Source organism: Bufo gargarizans, chromosome 3 (genome assembly GCF_014858855.1).
Source record: "Bufo gargarizans isolate SCDJY-AF-19 chromosome 3, ASM1485885v1, whole genome shotgun sequence".
Taxonomy (NCBI): Eukaryota; Metazoa; Chordata; class Amphibia; order Anura; family Bufonidae; genus Bufo; species Bufo gargarizans.
In genome coordinates, this window is record NC_058082.1 from 548,243,205 (window position 1) to 548,265,489 (window position 22,285).

General features: G+C 41.6%; 1 pseudogene; it reads right to left on the reverse strand.

The window, feature by feature from the left end:
* Positions 1–21,826: 21,826 nt before the first annotated feature.
* LOC122933598 lies at positions 21,827–21,924 on the reverse strand (annotated as a pseudogene).
* Between the last annotated feature and the right edge of the window lie 361 nt (positions 21,925–22,285).

Consider the following 22,285-nt stretch of genomic DNA (forward strand, 5'->3'; position numbering starts at 1 on the left):
TATATAATATACATGAGTAAAATCAGTTTAGTAACTATAAATACATTTGTCCATCCAGTTCGGCCTGTTATCCTACAAGTTGTTCCAGAGGAAGGCAAAAAAAACTGAGGTAGAAGCCAATTTTCCCCACTTTAGGGGAATAAAAAAATTCCTTCCCGACTCCAATCAGGCATCAGACTAACTCCCTGGATCAGCGACCCCTCTCTAGTAGCTATAGCCTGTAATATTATTACGCTCCAGAAATACATCCAGGCCCCTCATGATATTATAGTTTTCCTATATTCTCTGACATTTTGTAGTGTATACGCTTTTCTCTCATGTTATATAATTACAAATTAGAAGACTGCCCTCCAGTAGGACAATTATTTAATGGAAGTTATGAGGGCACAAAATAACTGCAAAAGCAATGTTTTGTGCTCCCCATTCCCTACACTATGTACTGTCTACAATATGTGTTATGTGTACAGACCTGTATTATATAACTGTAGATACACAGATATCTCTAGTTAGGAGAGCAGATAACGATATCTATAGAGAAAATGATGTGAGAGTTAATTAAAGATGTGTCCCATCAGTAATCTTTGTTCCTCAAATATTTGGTGTTTTAATGTAGTCCAGTGATGGCAGTCAGGAGCGGTGATTGTCCGTGTTCCCGGCACAGTTACAGGTATGTACCATCACGTGTATGGACACTGCATGTACAATCACTTACACACTACTGTGCGGACAATCACGTCATTGCTGCCATCACTGAACCTCTGGGAAAGAGTTATTCCCATTGTAAGAATTCCCTTCCTCTTACTGAGTCTGAGTCTAAGGTTCAGGGCAAGAAATACAAGAAGAAGTGTAGAAAATGTGTATTGTAAACGGTGGAAAATCTGTGTCCAGTTATGATGGGAGTTATATGGAGATCTACATGGAGACATACACAGGAGACATGGCAGAGACACATTGTCCTTATACACAGCACAGATTACAATATCTTATTATTCCTTCCATTATCAGTCAGTACAGTGACACTTACCAGACATGGACCCTCCACACACTTAGGACTTGATCCCCAGTCAGTGTCTTCTCCTCAGCAAGTCAGGGATCGAAGTAAATTCTGTTTGTGAATTCTAGCTTTGAGCCATGCTTGGGTCTTTTATACCCCTTTGGTGGCTATAGCCATCTTCTCCTCCTCTTCCCACCCCAGGAGACGCCCAGTCCCACCTTCATAATCAATTAAACCTTTCATCATCAGATCTGGCTTTTCTCATTACCATATAAAATGGAAGAATAATGACCCCACCTTCTAATAAACCAGTTTACCATTTTCAGGCCTCCTGAGATGGTCCTTCATTTACACATTGTATTTCCAGTGTAGAGACCTATTGTTCACACTTCTATTTAACATCTGTAAGAGATCCCTGGGAGACTCCGAGACGTTTTCATGTGAGAATCAGTGTAAACAATGAGCATTTTACATCCTAAAGAGATACATTCCATCCAGACCTACAACCACATGACTCTCCATCTGTAATTTACATATATGACATACTCTATCATATCCACTATAACAGCTGTGAAGGAAGGACCGGCACTCGCGCTTGATTTTTTTTAATGCAGAATTTAATTTCAGTCACATTAATTCATAGTGACGCGTTTCAGTACTTAAATGTGCTTTCATCAGACTATGCACAAGTATCCTCATAACATGTCTAAAATAGAAAAAAAACAAAAATGCAAAGGAACTGATGTCGTACCACTGAGTCCTCCCCCCTGACAAGATACAGGATAAGGAAGCTCCGTGTGTCTCCATTTGTTGCAATGAAAAAAGTCCCATAGTTAGTTCCACTGAAAAGAAAAAAGGGGGATTTTAATTATCAGATCAGACTACTTATATTGTATTCACGGTTCAAACCTCTTGGTTCCATTGTTTGCAAACGATGGATCCAATACGCTTCTTTTTTCAAAAACAATTTGTTTCGATCACCGCCACGGCGGGGTAATAGAACACTTTCAATCACCTGGTAGCGTAATTGTGCTATTGTATGCTTTTTCTCATAAAAATGATATGGTACGGGGAGCAATAAATTACTCTTTCTGATGGTGGACTTGTGTTTGCTCAGCCTGTCTTTAATTCTCATAGAGGTTTCCCCCACGTATAGTAGTCCACACGGACATTTCAAGATGTAGACAACAAATCTGCTGTCACACGTGAATACACCTCTTATGGGAATTCTCTCCCCAGAATGTGGGTGAGAAAAGTGAGTCCCCCTGATCACGCTTGAGCAATTTACACAATTCAGGCATAAAAATGTACCCTGTCTGGGAGAGGACAACACACTCTGTCTCAAATCTCGCTTGTTACTGCCAATGTCGGCCCTGACTATTTTATCTTTAATGTTATCGGCCCTTTTGAAACATAGCATGGGAGGTCTCTGAAATTCCTCAATCTCAGGATATGATTTTGAAATAGTATGCCAATGTTTATTAACAATACCTCTTAGTTGTTGGGTCAATGGGTTGTATTTAATTATCAATGGGATGCATGGTCGCTTCTTTGTCCTGATTTTTTCTGGAGTATCTACCTTATTTCTCTGTTCCTGTAAAAGTTGCCTAGGAGAACAAATTTACTTGTCATTTCCTGTAGCCTAGTTTCACAGACCTCCGCATTGCTAAAAAATGTTCCTATCCCGCTGGTATTGAGAAAAAGGGATAGATTTCTTTGTAGAGACCGGGTGACTGCTGGAAAATGCAAGTAAACTATTGCGAACAAATCAGTGTGTAATCCACCCTCTTTCCCTTTCAGAACTCATGTATCTAGAGAGGAAATTTTATCCATGTCATAGTGCATGACAAACTGTAGCTCCGCCCAGGTGGAGTTCAGGTGGGTAGCAAATTCCGTAAGGGATCGAATGTCGCCCCGCCATACGCAAAAAATGTCGTAGACGAAACAACGCCAAAAGATGCAGTGCTGTGTGTATAATGGGTCAGAATAAACAAAATGACTCTCGAAATATGACATATAGCTATTTGCGTACGGCGGTGCGACATTCGATCCAATCGCGGTCCCGTGGCGCGGTTGATAAAAGGAATCTTGTAATAGGAAATAGTTTTGTTCTAGTAAAGTAATTTTTACTTTTACTTCATATGTGCTGGCTTCTAACAGGTCTGCAACGGCTGCAAGTCCCTTCTCATGTGTTATGGAAGTATAGAGACTGCATACGTCAAATGTGACTAATATGCAGTCCCTATCTATTGTCAAAAGATGAATCTCAGATAAGAAATGACCTGTATCGCGTATATATGATGATGATGTCTGGGTCAGAGGGGTCAACACCTTTTCTAAGAAAATTGTTGGGCGAGACAGGATGGAGTCAGTCGATGCCACAATGGGGCGACCTGGAGTTGTGGTCATAGATTTATGTACTTTGGGTAAGGTGTAAAACACTGGGGTAATCGGATATTGATTAATCAAAAAATCTCCTAATTTGGCATCGATGACTCCATGCTCTCGGGCCCTATCAGCAATACTCTGGATAAGACTTTAATGCGAAAAACCGGATCGGTTTCTATTTTTTGATATGTGTCGGTGACCCTCAATTGACCCAGAATTTCTGTTGTATAGTATTCCTTATCTAAAACAACTAGGGCGCCCCCTTTGTCAGCAGGCTTAAAGAAAATGGAATTGTCATCCAACATGTGTTTAAGTGCAAATGTTTCCTCTCTATTCAGATGGTTTCTAATTTTAAATCCCGCTTGTACCAGGTGAATGAAAGTTTCCACTGGGTGGTGTGTTTTGGGAGGCATAAAAGTGCTCTTAATTGTAAGGATAAACTGTTTGGCTGTTAGTATACCACAGTCAGCAGAGACGTGCTGATTAGTGTCATCTTTTTCCTTATGGAAATGGACTTTGAGTCGCATATTGCGATAAAAGCGTTGCAAGTCCATATCCAAAGTAAATCTGTCCAAAGCCCCTGTAGGGCTGAAAGACAAGCCTCTTGCTAACAAATTCATTTGTGCAGGGTTTAAGTTCTTAGAAGAGTGTGTTGTCCTCTCCCAGACAGGGTACATTTTTATGCCTGAATTGTGTAAATTGCTCAAGCGTGATCAGGGGGACACTTTTCTCATCCACATTCTGGGGAGAGAATTCCCATAAGAGGTGTATTCACGTGTGACAGCAGATTTGTTGTCTACATCTTGAAATGTCCGTGTGGACTACTATACGTGGGGGAAACCTCTATGAGAATTAAAGACAGGCTGAGCAAACACAAGTCCACCATCAGAAAGGGTAATTTTTTGCTCCCCGTACCATATTTTCATGAGAAAAAGCATACAATAGCACAATTACACTACCAGGTAATTACAAGTGTTCCATTACCTCGCCGTGGTGGCGATCGAAACAAATTGCTTTTGAAAAAAGAAGCGTATTGGATCTATCGAATCAAACAATGGAACCAAGAGGTTTGAACCGTGAATACAATATAAGTAGTCTGATCTGATAATTAAAATCCACTAACTATGGGACTTTTTTCATTGCAACAAATGAAGACACACGGAGCTTCCCTATCCATTAATGTATCTTGTCAGGGGGGAGAAGTCAGTGGTATGACGTCAGTTCCTTTGCATTTTTTTTTTTTTTTTGCTATTTAAGACATGTTATGAGGATACTTGTGCATAGTCTGATGAAAGCACATTTGAGTACTGAAACGCGTCACTATGAATTAATCACTATGAACCCTCTTTGACAACTTTAACATTTTTCATTTTAAGGGTGTCAGGTAGAGATTAAAAAAAAATTGCTTAGTTCTGAATTTATTTGAGGCGAAATTCAGTAAATAAAATGCTATTTCCGGGCTGCAGAGAGCCTTTATAGGGGTGTATAACACTGTGCCTTGCAGTAACACGCATAGGGAGTCTGCTGTGGTAGTGAAATAATACTAAGAGTCAGTATGACATGCAGATGACAGGCGTCGCTCTTAAATTACGGGGCCAAAACTGACTAAATAACTAAAGTATCAACTCAGCCTTACAAGTCAAGCGTCAAGAAGAAGCGCACTCCTTTTACTCCGTCGTCAGCTGATTCCACATAGATTCCTACAGAACCTGTTCTATTAAACGCTTATATAAGTAGAGCCCCCCCCCACTGACAGAGTGAAGAGGGTGTCAGCAGTAAGTTTGTGTTGACGTCACTGATTAATTTGCCCTTCTTCTCATCCGTCAGAACAATAACTCCCCCCCCCCCCCCGGATCCTGTCTGTGGAGCATCCGCGTTTACTCGGTCAGCATTTGCTCAATAATCCATCAGAATTGCTAATGCCAAAAAAAAAAAAAAAAACAGGAGGGGATCTAAAACAGAGATGACACGTGAATGGAATATTTTCATGTCTTCTGTGTTTTGTACCCACTCCTGCTTTTAGCTACCAAATCATAAGCCAATTCTGATGGGACCATACAGACCTTACAGCTGCTACACAGATAGGATCTGTTGTGCGGCTCATTTTTCCTTCCTTCTGACAGATCAGAAGAAAGGTAAAATAAATGATGATGCCAGCCAGGCCGAAAGGCAAAATAGTGGCCCAGTGGGGAGGGTAGGAACAGCATGAGAAGTCCACAAAGTGGTCATATGACATAACGGTGAGATGGAAGCAGCATGAGGAGCCCACAGAGTGACCAAATGACAGAGTCTGGAGTTGGCAGCAGTATGAGGAGGCCACTGAGTGGCATAATGACTGAGTGTGAAGGTGGCAGCAGCATGAGGAAGCCACAGAGTGGCACAATGACAGCATCTGGAGTTGGCGACAGTATCAGGATGCTACAGAGTTGAGGAGCACATCAATGATGTGCAGACAGTAATCGATGATGATGATGTAGCTGATCGCACTTGGGAGCCGGGTGACGAAGGGGCATTACTGTTTTTCTTTATATAATAAAATAATATTATAAAATCTGGTGTCTCCATGATAAATCTGCAGTGTAGGGGCCCCATGTGGCTTCTACACTCTTTCAAAATAATCCTTTAGCGGGGCGAATAGATGACAGATGACTGGGACGCTCCATGACCTTCCCAGGAGCTGCTGTCGGGAGCAGCAGTTCATTTCTGAGACGTCCGTATAGTGCAGGGGAAATCTAAATACCCTCTTCATCTCTGTGCACCACAGCATGTCCTCCATCCCATCCATGATGACTGGGAACTCGTGATGTTTTCCCTGACGAAGAGACCGGGGCCTGGTAGTTCTGGTTTGAATATTGATTCACTTTGCGACTCTTCTGGCCTCCAAGTAATCTTGAAGCTTTGTCTTCTCATTGTCTGTAGCTATTAGAGGCCTGTTCATGTCAGGCAGCTTCCACCAGAAGTATCTGGCTCGATGAGCAGCCGATACTACACTTGCATCTATCTTGACAGGATTCGTCTCTAGGTGGAGAGAAATAGTTTTTTTAATGCTTTCTCCATCGCAACCATGTCGTTGAATAAAAAGAAGACTGGACGATTCTCTCCTGTCTTAGGCAACACTTAATTTTTATTATTAAATGTATTAAATATTAAATATTAAAATTAAATCAAAACTTGATTAAAATTATAAGAAAGTAAACTTAAATTCACCAATATATTATCCCAATCTTCGAGGGAAATTCGCAGACAATCTATTTGCCAAGCCTTTTGGGTCAAAGAATGTGTATTATTAAATCTAGTTTTAAGCAACATTTTATAAAGTTGAACATTTTAAACCTTCTGTTCTGTACCATATTCCCCATTAATGAATAGACAAAGCGGCCACTCTGTGTCCTCCTCATGCTGCTGCCAACTCCACAAAACTTTCATCATCACTTGGGATGAAGTGGATGACTCAGTAAACAAATCAAGAACCACTGGGTTGCTGGTCAAGACACAACCGCTAGATGACAGCGGGAACTCAGGACTCTCGCTGCAACTCCTGCTGCCACACCCCTTTACTCTGCTGCGACCTGTGCCTGGGCCAGAAACATTTAGGCCTCTGCCACTCCTTTGTGCAGGGCCTGGCACTTCTGTCTGACATACTTTTAACTGAACTAAATAAATGAAACGGAAATTAAAAACACCCCAAAAAGCACAGAATATATTTTTCTATTTGTACTGAAATAGGCAACTAAACGCTTTCACCAGAAATTACTGGAATAGTGCAGTGAGTATGTTTTTTTGTACTGAAATATGCCCCTATACTCTTACAAAGAAATTACTGAAACAGTTTAGTGGGTATATATTTTTCTTGTATTACTAAAATTTGGCCCAATAAGCTTTCACCAGAAATGACTGCAACAGTGCAGTGGGTATATATTTTTCTTGTATTACTGAAATACGCTCTCACCAGAAATTACTGCAACAATGCAATGGGTATATATTTTTCTTGTATTACTGAAATTTGCCCCTATAAGCTTTCACCAGAAATTACTGCAACATTGCAGTGGTTATAAATTTTTCTTGTATGACTGAAATACGCCCCTATATGCTTTCACCAGAAATTACTGGAATAGTGCTGTGGGTATATATATTTTTTGTATTACTGAAATACGCCCTGATACACTTTCTCCAGAAATAACTGCAACAGTGCAGTGGGTATACATTTTTATTGTGTTACTGAAATCCAGTAATTTCTGTTGAAAGAGTATAGGGCTGTATTTCAGTAACACAATAAAAATGTATACCCACTGCACTGTTGCAGTTATTTCTGAAGAAAGCATATAGTGGCATATTTCAGTAATACAAGAAAAATATATACCCACTGCACTGTTCCAGTAATTTCTGTTGAAAGAGTATAGGGCTGTAACAGTGCAGTGGGTATATATTTTTCTTGTATTACTGAAATACACCACTATACGCTTTAGTATATAGGTAGGGGCATGGTCGGACCAAGTTATGGTACTGAATCCGATATCTGATGAAATTATATTTTGTAGTAGTCTTTTATCAACTAATACCATATCTATGGGCGAGTAGGAGTTATCGGGGCTTGAGAAAAAAGTTAAGTCTTTTCAGACGCATGGAATATGCGCCATGGGTCAAAAATCTCCACTTTGTGCAATAACTCTCTTAATGAGAAGTCTCTGTCCTTACTGTCCACGGGTGTCTTGTCAATCGTAAGGCCAATAACTTTATTATAGTCGCCGCAGAGTATTACAAACCCCTGTCTTATTGGTGTCAAGTTTGTTGAAGAAGCGGTGAAGGAAGTGAATCTGTGATTCATTAGGTGCATATATGGATGCTACAGTGTAAAGCTGATTATTGATTAGACAGACAATGATAATGAAGCGGCCTTGGCTGTCTGTAGTAGATATACGTTTAAAAGAGACTATCTTTAATGGCTAGCATCACCCCTGTTTTTTTCTTTTCAGAGTGGGAGTGAAAAATATGAGGAAAGCGCTTATTTTGAATCCTGAAATTATCTTTAGGCAATAAATGGGCTTCCTAGGGACCTATAATGTCACATTGTAGGTTAGATACTTCTTTCCAGAAGCATGCTCTTTTGAAAGGGCTGTTCAACCCTTTGACATTTAGGGATGAGATCTTTCATGCCATGTCAGGTACCTAAGAACACACCCGGGGCTTGATATTTTATATGAATAATTATATTTTATACCCTTGTAGTGCCATATAAAATGTATATTGTTCTATGTAGCACTGGAGTGCAAAGATGTGCCAGTAAATCAGAAGCGGGTAATGACATGTCACCCTCAAAAAAACTGAATAAACAAACTGGAAATTAAAACTTTTAAAGAAACCATACAGTCTCTAGTAGATAAAAAAAAAAAGTCACAATTGCCATGTGTAGGGTGGGAGAGGGATCCAGTTTGCGATGTAAAAACAACTACATTAGCGGAGAAAAAGAAGAACAAAAATAAAAAAAGACGAAAAAATAAAATAATATGTGGCAAAAAAATCAGAATTTTATCTAACAGCGGATGTCCAACAGCCACCGCCAAGACATGACTTATTGGTTGTCCCAACAGGCAACCAACAGCTCGTACATGGGGGAGTCTCCGAAGGACTAGAACATTTGTGTGTTTCTAAATATATAGATGGGTCAAGAATGGAGGAAAGCAGACCCAAAGTAGAATGGTGTAGGCAGGTGAAATACCTTACATGGTCGGCACCTATGGAGGTTATCATTTCGCAGATTTCATCACAGTCCATTCATGGGTCAGCGGGGTTGTCTTCTGTTTCCCTGGAGATCTGGATCCCTATCGTGGCTGGAGTAAGGACCACCTCTCCAGGAGGTTTACTGCTTGAGATGGAGAAAGTAAAATTAAATTAGTGCCATTTCTACTGACAATACCTTTCACTGGGAAACCCCAGCGATATGGGATTCCATTCTCTCTCAGGATTGTGGTATATTTAGCAAACTCCCTCCTCCTGGCTAGAGTTGCTGGGGAGAGATCAGCATAGAAAGAAACTTGTTTAAAACGCTCAGGAATGTCTTTCTTTCTTTATGCTTTGCTAAAAAGATTGTTTTTAAAATGGAAGAAGTGAAGGTGAGCTAGTACATCCCTTAGTGTGTTGGCCGGCATAGATTTGGGATTGGGGACTCTGCGCCCTATCTATAAGTAAATCCCTCTCTGGGGTGTCCGGCATGATTGATATAAAGAGATCTATCAGATAATCCTGGAGAGAGTCCTCTTTAATGTCTTCAGGGATATTTCAGAGTCTGATATTATTCTTTTGAGACCTATCCTCAAGGTCTGCTAATTTCCGTTTCATGGCAGCAACCTCACCCTGTGCCTCATTACAGAAATCCTCTAGGGAGTTGTGTGCTTCCTTAAACTCCACCATCTTTTCCTCAAGGTGCGCAGTGCGATCCCCAATGGCTGTGATGTCTACCCTTATAGTGTTTAAGGCTGACTGAATATCTGAGTGTATAGAACTTTTCAGGTTTGCCATTAAATCTTGCATAGCAGACAGGGTGATCCTATCATGTTCAGAGCTTGTATTAGGGCTCATGTTAAAGTCAGACTTTGCCCCTGCTGTACAGCTTTGGGCAGACCACCCACTCACATGACTAGTTTTACTTGCAGAGGAAATATGTCCTACAAGCTCCTCATGGACCTGCTGCCTCATAGTGCGCTTGTTGCTGGAGTTCATTGGTGTCTGTGCTGCCTCCTGCATGTGCCGGGGGCCATCTTGGATCGGTGCTGCTATGGAGAAAGAGGTAAGTTTTGTGGTTTTCTTTATCCTCGTCATTCTGGGGGTGAGTGGGTGAACAGAGGTCTGCTCCAGCACAGTTTGGGTCCTTCTGGGGCGCTTTATAATGCTGTACTTGGCTGTGGCTGCTGGAGCTCAGCTATGCTGCTTCTGCTTAGTTTTGCATCCGGCTCTGCTCCGAATTTCTCTATATTTTTGAGTCACTGAAAATCGTATGATTTCCAGTTGAAAAGTATCAGCTTGACACCCCTATAAACAAGAATTTTAAATCAAAGATGGTTCGTTATTTTAAGCCTTATGCACATAGCTGTTGCCCGGCCATGGCCATATTGTGGCCAGCAAAAAGTGGGTCCACAATATGCGGTCACCGGCCATGAGTTCCCCATATCACAAATGCAGACCTATTAACTTGAATGGGTCCGAAATCCAGAACTGCGGTGCGGAACAGATGTATGGAACCTCACAAAAGTACTACGGAGTGCTTCCGTGGTGTTTCTGTCCTTGCTTCCGCACAGAAAAAAATTAGAACATGTTCTATTTTTTTGCAGTGCGGACGGATGACTGATCCATTCAAGTTGAGCAGTATAGCAGTATATTTAGTGTTAGGGACCCATCTGCGGAAGCCACCTTGACGCCTGGTAGATGAGCCCGACACATGTTTTAGCAAATATTGCGCTAAAAGCTTCCATTAACTAATTTATAGTCGGTATTGTACCACTTTTATCTGGAATGACCCCCATTTCTCAGCTCTATTGTTTGTATGTATAACGGTGTGCAGCCATCTTGTTTTTTGTAATTATGTTTGCTTCATGGATATGCACCTGTGATTCTGAAGGTTCTAGTCTAAATTTTCTTCTCATCAGGATGCAAAATGCTCATTGTTTACACTGATTCTCACATGAAAAGGTCTCGGAGTATCCCAGGAATCTCTTACAGATGCTAAATAGGAGTGTGAACAATAGGTCTCTACCCTGCAAATACAATGTGTAAATGAAGGACCATCTCAGGAGGCCAGAAAATGCAAAACTTGTTGATGAGAAGGTGGGGCCAGTATTCTCCCATTACATATGGTAATGATGGAAACCAGATCTGATGATGAAAGGTTTCACTGATTATTAAGGTGGGACTGGGCGTCTCCTGGGGGAAGAGGAGGAGCAGATAGCTATAGCCACCAAAGGAGTATAAAAGACTCAAGCATGGCTCAGAAAGCCAGAATTCACTTGCATCACTGACTTGCTGAGGAGAAGACACTGACTGAACATCAAGTCCTTAGTGTGTGGAGGGCCCATGTCTGGTAAGTGTCACTGAACTAACTGTAAGGCCTCATGCACACGACTGTTTTTTTTTAAGGTCCACAAAAAAAAAAACGGGGTCTGTAGGTCCGTGATCCGTGTCTGTTTTTTCTTCCGTGGGTCTTCCTTGATTTTTGGAGGATCCACGGCTATGAAGAAAAAATAGTTTTGGTGTCCGCCTGGCCGTGCGGAGCCAAACGGATCCGTCCTGACTTACAATGCAAGTTAATGGGGACGGATCCGTTTGACGTTGACACAATATGGTGCAATTGCAAACGGATCCGTCCCCAATTGACTTTCAATGTAAAGTCAGGAGTCCCTATTATACCATCGGATCTGAGTTTTCTCCAATCCGATGGTATATTTTAACTTGAAGCGTTTCCATCACCATGGGAACGCCTCTATGTTAGAATATACTGTCGGATATGAGTTAGATCGTGAAACTCAGATCCGACAGTATATTCTAACACAGAGGCGTTCCCATGGTGATGGGGATGCTTCAAGTTAGAATATACTAAGAACTGTGTACATGATGGCCCCCTTCTGCCTGGCAGCACCCGATCTCTTACAGGGGGCTGTGATCAGCACAATTAACCCCTCAGGTGCCGCACCTGAGAGGTTAATTGTGCATATCATAACCCCCTATAAGAGATCAGGGGCTGCTGGGCAGCAGAGGGCAGACCCCCCTCCCTCCCCAGTTTTAATTTTATTGGTGGCCAGTGCGGCCCCCCCTCCCTCCCTCTACTGTATTAATTTCATTGGTGGCCAGTGTGCTGCCCCCCTCCCTTTATTGTATTAGTTTCATTGGTGGCCAGTTGTGGCTCTGCTGTGTATAAGGACAATGTGTCTCTGTAATGTCTCTTGTGTATGTCTCCATGTAGATCTCCATATAACTCCCATCATAACTGGACACTGATTTTCCACCGTTTACAATACACATTTTCTACACTTCTTCGTGTATTCCATTTCTTGCTCTGAACCTTAGACTCAGAGCCAGTAATAGGGAGGAAATTCTTACAATGGGAATAACTCTTTCCTGGAGGTTCAGTGATGGCAGCAGTGACTGGTGATTGTCCGCACAGTAGTGTGTAAGTAATTGTACACGCAGTGTCCATATAAGTGTTAGTACATACAGTTGCAAGAAAAAGTATGTGGACCCTTTGGAATGATATGGATTTCTGCACAAATTGGTCATAAAATGTGATCTGATCTTCATCTAAGTGACAACAATAGACAATCACAAAAGAATTGTGGGTGGGCACTCAAACTATGGACTTGGCAGAAAGCGATTTATTATGAGGTCATTAAAATATAAAATACAAAACATAAACAGTCCTAGTATTGATGGACAAATAGCATGTAGATTACATATAAAATCCTAGTATGCTAGGCAAAAGTATATCGAGACCTGCAACATGTGCAATCCTAGACATCCAAAACAGTCAGTGAGGACCAATCTTCGTGAATGCTAACACAATGGGCCAGATTTATCATTAGCTCAGGTCAGAATAATGGAGTGAAAAAGTCCCCAAAAAAGTCCCAAACACTAAAACTGCGCACAAATTTGAGACTTTTTTCTGCTGTGCGCTATGCTCGCCAGTTTTCTGAAAGTGGGCGTTTTTTCTTATGCAAATTAATCTCTAGACAGATTTACTATTGGGACTATTTAAAATGTCACAAAAAAGTCGCAATTTCACTCCAGTGAGGACCATGCTTATCTTATGAGACTTTAATAGAAATGCAACTTTTTCATAAAAACGTGCCATATGTGAAAGTGGAGTGAGCTGTCAGAGTAATGATAAATCTGGCCCAATGTCTCTAGTCATAGGGCCAGATTTATCATGACTGACAGCTCACTCCACTTTCACATATGGCTAAAGTCAGTTTTAGCCAAGTCAGATTTATAATCGGCCCTTTAAGACTGTAAAAAATGTGTTTTGATGGTAGCAGTTTATCAGTCAGTAAGAAGCTTTACAAAAGTTGCACGTTTTTATGAAAAAGTCACATGTTCTATTAAAAAGTCTCATAAGATAAGCATGGTCCTCACTGGAGTGAAATTGCGACTTTTTAAATAGTCCCAATAGTAAATCTGTCTAGAGATTCATTTACATAAGAAGACACGCCCACTTTCAGAAAACTGGCGAGCATAGTGCAGAGCAGAAAAAAAATTCGCAAATTTGTACGCAGTTTTAGCGTTTGCGAATTTTTTGGGGACTTTTTCACTCCATTATTCTGACCTGAGCTAATGATAAATCTGGCCCATAGAGTTCAGCAGCAGTATATTATGGCCCAATGTCTCTGGTAACATGTGCAAGGCAAAACGGCCTCAAAGGAATTCCTTCTGGATGAAATCCCGTATGGATACAATAGCCAGCCTATATGTAGGTAGATATAAGAGGGAGTATAACAACTTACGTACCGATATCTTCCTGTGCGGCGTCCCGCATTAATGGTACAGTGGACTCACCTCTATGTCCGTATATTAGTTATTGGAAGCTGCCCTCCTCTCTGCCGAAAGTCCAGCAGTTTCACTTGTCAGTGGTGGCGGGGGAGCAGACGGCAATCACTGTTCAGCTGGTCGGTTTGCATGCACCAGTCTCACGATAGTTTGCAGCAATGATTTTGGCTGTATTGCCGCTCCAGCTGGAAAATTTCCTCAAACAAATTCCATCGACTGTATACAACTTGGTAATTCCTACAGCATATATTTCCACGCCAAACGCGCTTGGAAACGACTAGTTTCTTCCTCAGTGGCTAAAATAGGCTGTTTCTCATGATACTTGGGATATTGGTAAATCCTGGGTTGGAATTCTTCATTGCATCATCCGACAATTTCATTCACAGTAGCACTAAAAGTGTCTATGTGCGGTTTATTTGCGATTTTTCGTATTGTGATTTTATTTTTTATATTGCGATTTTTCTTCATATGCGATTTTTTATTTTTTTTTTTTTTTTTTTTTTTTCATCCATTTTTCTTCTTTATGCAGTCCGATTTTGTTGCATTTTCCGATGTACATACTGTTGCAAATCTTTTTTTATTTTATTTAATCTTATGTAAAATTGCATTCTCAGCAAAACCATGCGTTTTTTTTTATTTATTTTTTTTTTATCCAATTTTGTTGTACCTTTTCATTTTTTATTACAACATATGTGGGATGTCTCTATAGGGCACATCAGATTACATCCCTGACTACGTCATATATATATGTGTGAGTGCAATTTTCTTTCCTTTTTTTCTTTTTTTTTTTTATGCCTGCTTTTCCCATATATGCAATTATACTGCTTTTTCATGTGTGTATATAACATTCACATTTTTGAGAGATGGTATATAAATCTCTCAACTCATAAAATCATACAATCCATCATATACAAAAACATATAAAAGAGAGAATGGCGGAAAAATTATTTTGAGATCTTTGCAGGGGTATGTATGTTTAAGATGGGATGGGAAAAATCGCAAATAAACCGCACATAGACACGTTTAGTGCTACTGTGAATGAAATTGTCGGATGATGCAATGAAGAATTCCAACCCAGGATTTACCAACATCCCAAGATGGTGCTCTATATAAGCATCATGAGAAACAGCTTATTTTAGCCACTGAGGAAGAAACTAGTCGTTTCCAAACGTGTTTGGCGTGGAAATATATGCTGTAGGAATTACCAAGTTGTATACAGTCGATGGAATTTGTTTGAAGAAATTTTCCAGCTGGAGCGGCAATACAGCCGAAATCAATGCTGCAAACTATCGTGAGACTGGTGCATGCAAACCGACCAGCTGAACAGTGATTGCAGTCTGCTCCCCCGCCACCACTGACAAGTGAAACTGCTGAACTTTCGGCAGAGAGGAGGGCAGCTTCCAATAACTAATATACGGACATAGAGGTGAGTCCACTGTACCGTTAATGCAGGACGCCGCACAGGAAGATATCGGTACGTAAGTTGTTATACTCCCTCTTATATCTACCTACATATAGGCTGGCTATTGTATCCATACGGGATTTCATCCAGAAGGAATTCCTTTGAGGCCGTTTTGCCTTGCACATGTTACCAGAGACATTGGGCCAGATTATATTACTGCCGAACTCTATGGGCCAGATTTATCATTAGCTCAGGTCAGAATAATGGAGTGAAAAAGTCCCCAAAAAAATTCGCAAACGCTAAAACTGCGTACAAATTTGCGATTTAGTTTTTTTTCTGCTCTGCACTATGTTCGCCAGTTTTCTGAAAGTGGGCGTGTCTTCTTATGTAAATTAATCTCTAGACAGATTTACTATTGAGACTATTTAAAAAGTCGCAATTTCACTCCAGTGAGGACCATGCTTACCTTATGAGACTCTTTAATAGAACATGCAACTTTTTCATAAAAAAGTGTGACTTTTTCGTAAAGATGTGTGACTTTTGTAAAGCTGCTTACTGACGGATAAACTGCTACCGTCAAACCACATTTATTACAGTCTTAAAGGGCCGATCATAAATCTGACTTGGCTAAAACTGACTTTAACCATATGTGAAAGTGGAGTGAGCTGTCAGAGTCGTGATAAATCTGGCCCTTAGTCTTCACATTGCTGCAAGTTTCAGTCCTATTGCTATACTGTTGCAGGTCTTAGTACACACATCTACATTGCCTGCAACTTTACAATTGCACATATTGCAGGTCTCAATATACATTTTGCCTAGCATACTAGGATTTTATATTTAATCTACATTTTATATGTAGTGATGTCGCGAACATAAAATTTTCCGTTGGCGAACGCAAATTTCTGCAAATGTTCGCGAATGTGCGAACCGCAATAGACTTCAATAGGCAGGCGAATTTTAAAACCCACAGGGGCTCTTTCTGGCCACAATAGTGATGGAAAAGTTGTTTCAAGGGGACTAACACCTGGACTGTGGCATGCCGGAGGGGGATCCATGGCAAAACTCCCATGGAAAATTACATAGTAGACGCAACAACCAGCTGCAGGAGGCAGCATTTCACCAACATGGTGGAGCAGTTTGTGTTCACACGCCTACACTTCCTGACTGACGGGTCTGTCCCCTTCAACTTCTGGATCTCAAAATTGGGCACATGGCCTGAGCTTGGCCTTTACACCTTGGAGGAGCTGGCCTGCCCTTCAGCCAGTGTATTATCTAAACGTGTATTCAGCACGGCAGGGGGCGTCATCATAGACAAGAGCAGCCGCCTGTCCACAGCCAATGTGGACAAGCTCACGTTCATTAAAATGAACCAGGCATGGATCCCTCAGGACTTGTCCGTACCTTGTGCAGAATAGACATGTATACCGGCACTAACTAGCCATTGTTATACTGCAGCGCAATTGCTCATGTTTGTATTTTGGATATTTTACACTCTTTTGGAGTGTACCTTTAATTTTATTAAATTAAAACCAAAAACCTGTGTTGGCTATCTCATCCTCCACCGCCGCTTCCACGTACTCCATCGCCTCCTCAAACTCCTACTCCATATGGAACTCCACCTCATAAAAAAAAATAAAAAAATGAAATGTTATCACTTCACTACTTTTGTTATTTACATTTTCTGGTGAAATTAACCAATTTTTGGGTGTAATATACCCCTCTTCTACATAGTTGACAGCTTAATAAATTTAAATTTTTATTTACATTTTCAGGTGACAAACAATTGTTTTCTGTCATAGACCCCTGCTCTACCAAGTAGACAGGTTAATTAATTTCAGTAATTTTTCTGTTACATTCTTGGGTTGACATTATACAATTTTAGATGTGAATAAACCCCTGCTCTGCATAGGTGACGGGGAATAACATTTCGGAAATGCTTCTTTAATTGATGCGCGCCACCTCCCTTATATTCAATGCTTAAAGGGGTTGTCCCACTTCATTAAATAGGTTTTATCTAATTTATTTACCTCCACAGAACATATCTTCCTATCTATGTCATAATCAAAAAGCTACCTTTCTTACAAAAAATCCTGTTATGCGATCCCTTTGTTGATTTCGGTATCCCATAAATACGGCCTCTTTTGTCTGGCCGCATCGCTGTGCCGCACCTGCGCACAACAGCTGAACAAGTACTCGGGCCGCCTCTCCATTCCTACGAGTTCGCGCATGCGCAAATACAGGAGGCGGGTGCCGGAATCAAATAGCCGGAACCCGACCTCTATGACAGGGAGCGGGACCTTAGGGGTTAACTGCCGCTGATCGCAGCCCCCTATCATAGAGGTCGGGTGCCGGCTATTTCACTCCGGCACCCACCTCCTGCATTTGTATTAACATTGGTGGCGCAGTGCGCCCCCCCCCCCCCCCCCAGTATAATAAACATTGAGTGCGGCCCCCCCCCCCAGTATAATAAACATTGAGTGAGGCCCCCCCAGTATAATAAACATTGTGTGGCCCCCCCCAGTATAATATACATTGAGTGCGACCCCCCCCCCCCCCCCAGTATAATAAACATTGGTGGCGGAGTGGGAAGTGCCAATGAGGGTTAAAAAAATAAATAAAAAATTAACTCACCTCCACCAATTGATCGCACAGCTGCTGGTCTCCTGTTCTTGCTTCAGGACCTGTGGTGACGTCACTGAGCTAATCACATGGTCCATTACCATGGTGATGGATCATATGATGTACCATGTGATGACCACAGTGATGTCACCACAGGTCCTTTCACAGGTCCTAAAGAAAGAACAGGAGACCGGCAGCTGCACGATCAATTGGTGAAGGTGAGTTAATTTTTTATTTATTTTTTTAACCCTCATTGGCACTTCCCACTGCGCCACCAATGTTTATTATACTGGGGGGGGGGGCCGCACTCAATGTATATTATACTGGGGGGGGGGGCGCACTCAATGTATATTATACTGGGGGGGCCGCACTCAATGTTTATTAAACTGGGGGGGGGGACCTCACATACATTGTCGGCTCCATGTGGATGACTCATCCACATGAACGAGCACGCAAGGACTGAGCTCTCAGGGTGAGTCATGAGGAGGCGTGGCCGGCCTTCACTCAACTACAGGAGCCAAACCAGGAAGTTATCAGGAAATCTACTGCTGGTAAGATTGAAAAAGCAAAGTGGGACAACCCCTTTAAACGTAAACAAGTTGTACCACATTTAAGCTTCAATACTTTGTCCCACATTTCCGCAATACTCTTTTGTCTCACATTTGCGCCTCAATAGCTTGTCACACATTTATGCTCTATCCCAATTTTTTTTAAATACATTTATCTCCCTTAAATTTGGTCTCTTTTTCTCATGCTCCTTCTCTGGCCTGGAACCCTGATTTCCCCTGGAACCCTGATTTCCCCGCCACCAGTGATCACCATGGTAGGTGCATAAAAGAACATCGAAAGTTGATAGAGCAGATATCAAATTGGATCGTGAACATCACGGGGACGTGCGACATGGTGGGGCGGTAAGTGTGCACACACCTACACAAACTAACTGACAGGGGTCAGCCCCTGCAACTTCTGGGTCTCCAAATTGGGCACATGGCCTGAGCTTGCCCTTTACCCCTTGGAGGTGCTGGCCTGCCCTGCAGCCATGTATTGTCTGAACGTGTGCTTAGCATGACTGGAGGTAGTTATCACTGTTATATTTCCCAATGTTTTGGGGTGTACCCTAATTTAAAAAATAAAATTTAAAATCAAAAAGTAGTGTAGGCTACCTCCTTCTCTTCCATCTACACCACCTCCTCAACCTCCTACTACATGTGGACCTCGTCCTCCTAGATCCAGATAATTTTTTTTATTTACCTATTTTATGTTTACCTAGCCACATTTGTTTGCAGAGCACTTGCCATGCTCTTAACCACATTTTGATGCCATTTGCAGCCCTCTAGCCCTCTCCATGACATTTTTACAGCCATTTTAGTGCTCAAAAGTTCGGGTCCCCATTGACTTCAATGGGGTTCGGGTCCCAAACTCAAACTTTTTTCCGAAGTTCGGCCGAACCCGAACATTCAGGTGTCCACTCAACTCTACAGGGGAGCTGTAACCAACTCCTCCAATCTCATCATTGATTGGACTCCAGTTGGCTGACACCTCACTCCAATTGGCTATTGGAGATGTCATTAGTCTAGGGGTTCACATACTTTTTCCACCTGCACTGTGAATGCTCACATGGTGTGCAATAAAAACATGGTAACATTTAATTCTTTGTGTTATTAGTTTAAGCAGATTGACTCAGATCACATTTCATGACCAATTTGTGCAGAAATCCATATCGTTCCAAAGGGTTCACATACTTTTTCTTGCTACTGTGCCGGGGACACAGACAATCACCGATTCTGACTGCTATTACTGGATCACACCAAATTACAAATAGATGGAAAGAGGCTTAGTAATAGGGATAATCTATAATATATTGTCTGGCTTGTTCACATGTTTTTACAGTAGATACTTTTATTTCCAGCACCTCTATGGGTATCTGTATATAGTTTTATAATGAAGGTCTCCATTCAGAAAGCACCCATAACAGTGTATATACTGTATTCCCAAAATCAACAATTAGACATTATATTTAAAAATGACCAGAAAGCAGCCCAAAATGTTGCCTTTTTATTTAAATGAATTATTAAGAACAGGAGCTACTAAAGGATAATCTCCCAATTTGGAATTATATAAAACTAAGGTAAAAAGTAAATGACAAAATGGGCTTCATGGTTATTATTAATTGATTTAGATTCCATCCTGGCACTAGACCAATCTGATATAAAATGGTGTAAATAACCAAATGTAGAAAACAGGTTGTACTAATTTTCTAGTGCAACATTATATTTCAAAGCCTCATTTCTCCACCTATAGTCCCCATTGGGTGTCACACCGGTGACAGGTTTGAGAAGGTCTGAAAGATTATCTGCACATTAGTGATCTGACAGCCTCTTTTGGTTTCACTTTGTGTGTTGCTGGTATGTCCACACCTCCTGTTCAGGTGTGGATCATGTGACCTTTACCTCCCCCTATTTAGTCTGACTTTACCCATCACTCCTTGCTCTGGATAGCTTCATTTGGTTTTTGGAAGAGCTGGAGGGTGGTTCTGTTCGTCCATGATCCATCAGCCTCAGAAGTTAAGTGTTCCACCTGTGTTTAGAATTCCCCCCCCCCCTTTTGTTGTTTACTAGGCCTCAGCGAGATGCTGGTTCCTCTACCAGGGAAGGAGCCGGTTGTCTCTGCCTTGTCATTACCATTAGGGCATCTGAGGGCCACCAGGGTTTTCTAGGTTCCTGTGTATGGGCATCTCTACCATCGAGAGGTGCCCATACGGATAGGAGTTAGGGCCAGGAGCAGGTTTTTATAGGTGGTGACCCTTTTCCTTCCCTAGCGGTGAGGCCTAGTATCTTTTCCCTTCCTTGTTGTCTTTTGGTGTTCTCCCCTACAACATCCATGCCATTGGGTCCATGTACCAGTCTCTAGGGGTTGTTGGGATCCATGCACCAATCTGTAACTCCTCATCGTCCAAAATTAATAAAATTATTGAGAATACTTAAATATTACTTTATTATAAATCCATTACCAGATCCCTCATTATTTATAATGGCAGTCTGTGAGCCGCCATCCACTCCACACTTCTTCAATTTCTTTATGAGCTCCGTTCCTAGCTAAGATTTCACCAGTTGTATGGAGGATGAGGATGACTAACAGGTAGAGCAGAGAGAAGGCTGAGGCAGGTCTGCTTAATCCTTTTTTTTTTTTTTTTTTATTAAAGCCCGAGATATGTGCTTTCTACACCCGTGCATCAAAATTGTGCTGCGTGCATAAAAAATGTGCACAAGGTCATGGTCCATCGCAGGTCCTCTCCATAAGAGAAGGGGCCCCCAATTAACCAATCCCAGTCTCTCTGGGCCAGCATGCTCCTGCAAGGGTCTGGGACTAGTGGCCATCCCTCAACTAAAGCTGGAGAAGCACCAATATTGTTCTAGCTTCCATCTAACTGTCACCCCCGTTGTTGTCCAAGAGCAAAAAGAGGCCAAGGGATTTTGCAGGGGGTGAGAAACAAGATGGGCCCCCCTTTCCCAGACCTCAGGGAGGAATACCCATAAGCAACCCTGAAAAGTCCTAGTGAAAAACGAAACATGGAAAGTAAACATTAAAAATAAATAAGCAAATGTACCAGTTACAGCCTCGCCATTCCACCAGAATAATAAATTCCTCTTCTTATGCCAAGCTATAAAGTTGGTAAAGATAGATGTGAGCATTCTCAAAATGGGAGAAAGTGAAGTATGTGCAAATGTGCCATCACTCAGTGGGCTCCCACCCCCAGTTATTTCAGGCACCCCAGGGTCACCACTCCTGGGGCACTTCTGAGCTTTCAAACATCTAGGCCCATGGTTTCTATCCGGAGGCCTTTGGTTACCTGTCATCGGCACTAATGGCCAAAGGTGTACTCCCTAGGGTCCTCCATGTGGTTCTCTGCTCCACCTATTATAGTGTAAGGTATTACCGAGACTGATTTGAACAGATACCACACTTGATCTTAGCCAAAAGGCAGAGAAGTGGAAGACTGTCATATTTAAATTCAGTTTTCCTTGAGTCAGAGTTGGAGAACTTTGCAACAAACATCTCAAATCTCATACATTGTTTGATAAATTTAGCTCATCTTTAAACATAACGCCCTTGTCTAGAAATGATACTCCAGATTTCTGTCTAAAACGTTGTCAATGACCCTTGGTCCCTTTTTTCCCCTGCTTCATTTGCTAAATGTTGTTCCTTCACCACCAGTAGAAGAGGAGATTATCCCAACTAAGACTAGGACCCCTCTTACTCTGAGCCACATAGCAGTCACATGATCTGCCGCTATGGTAGTTGTTTTCCATTTATTTTTCAAAACAAGCAAAGTCACATTTTCTAACAACTAACTG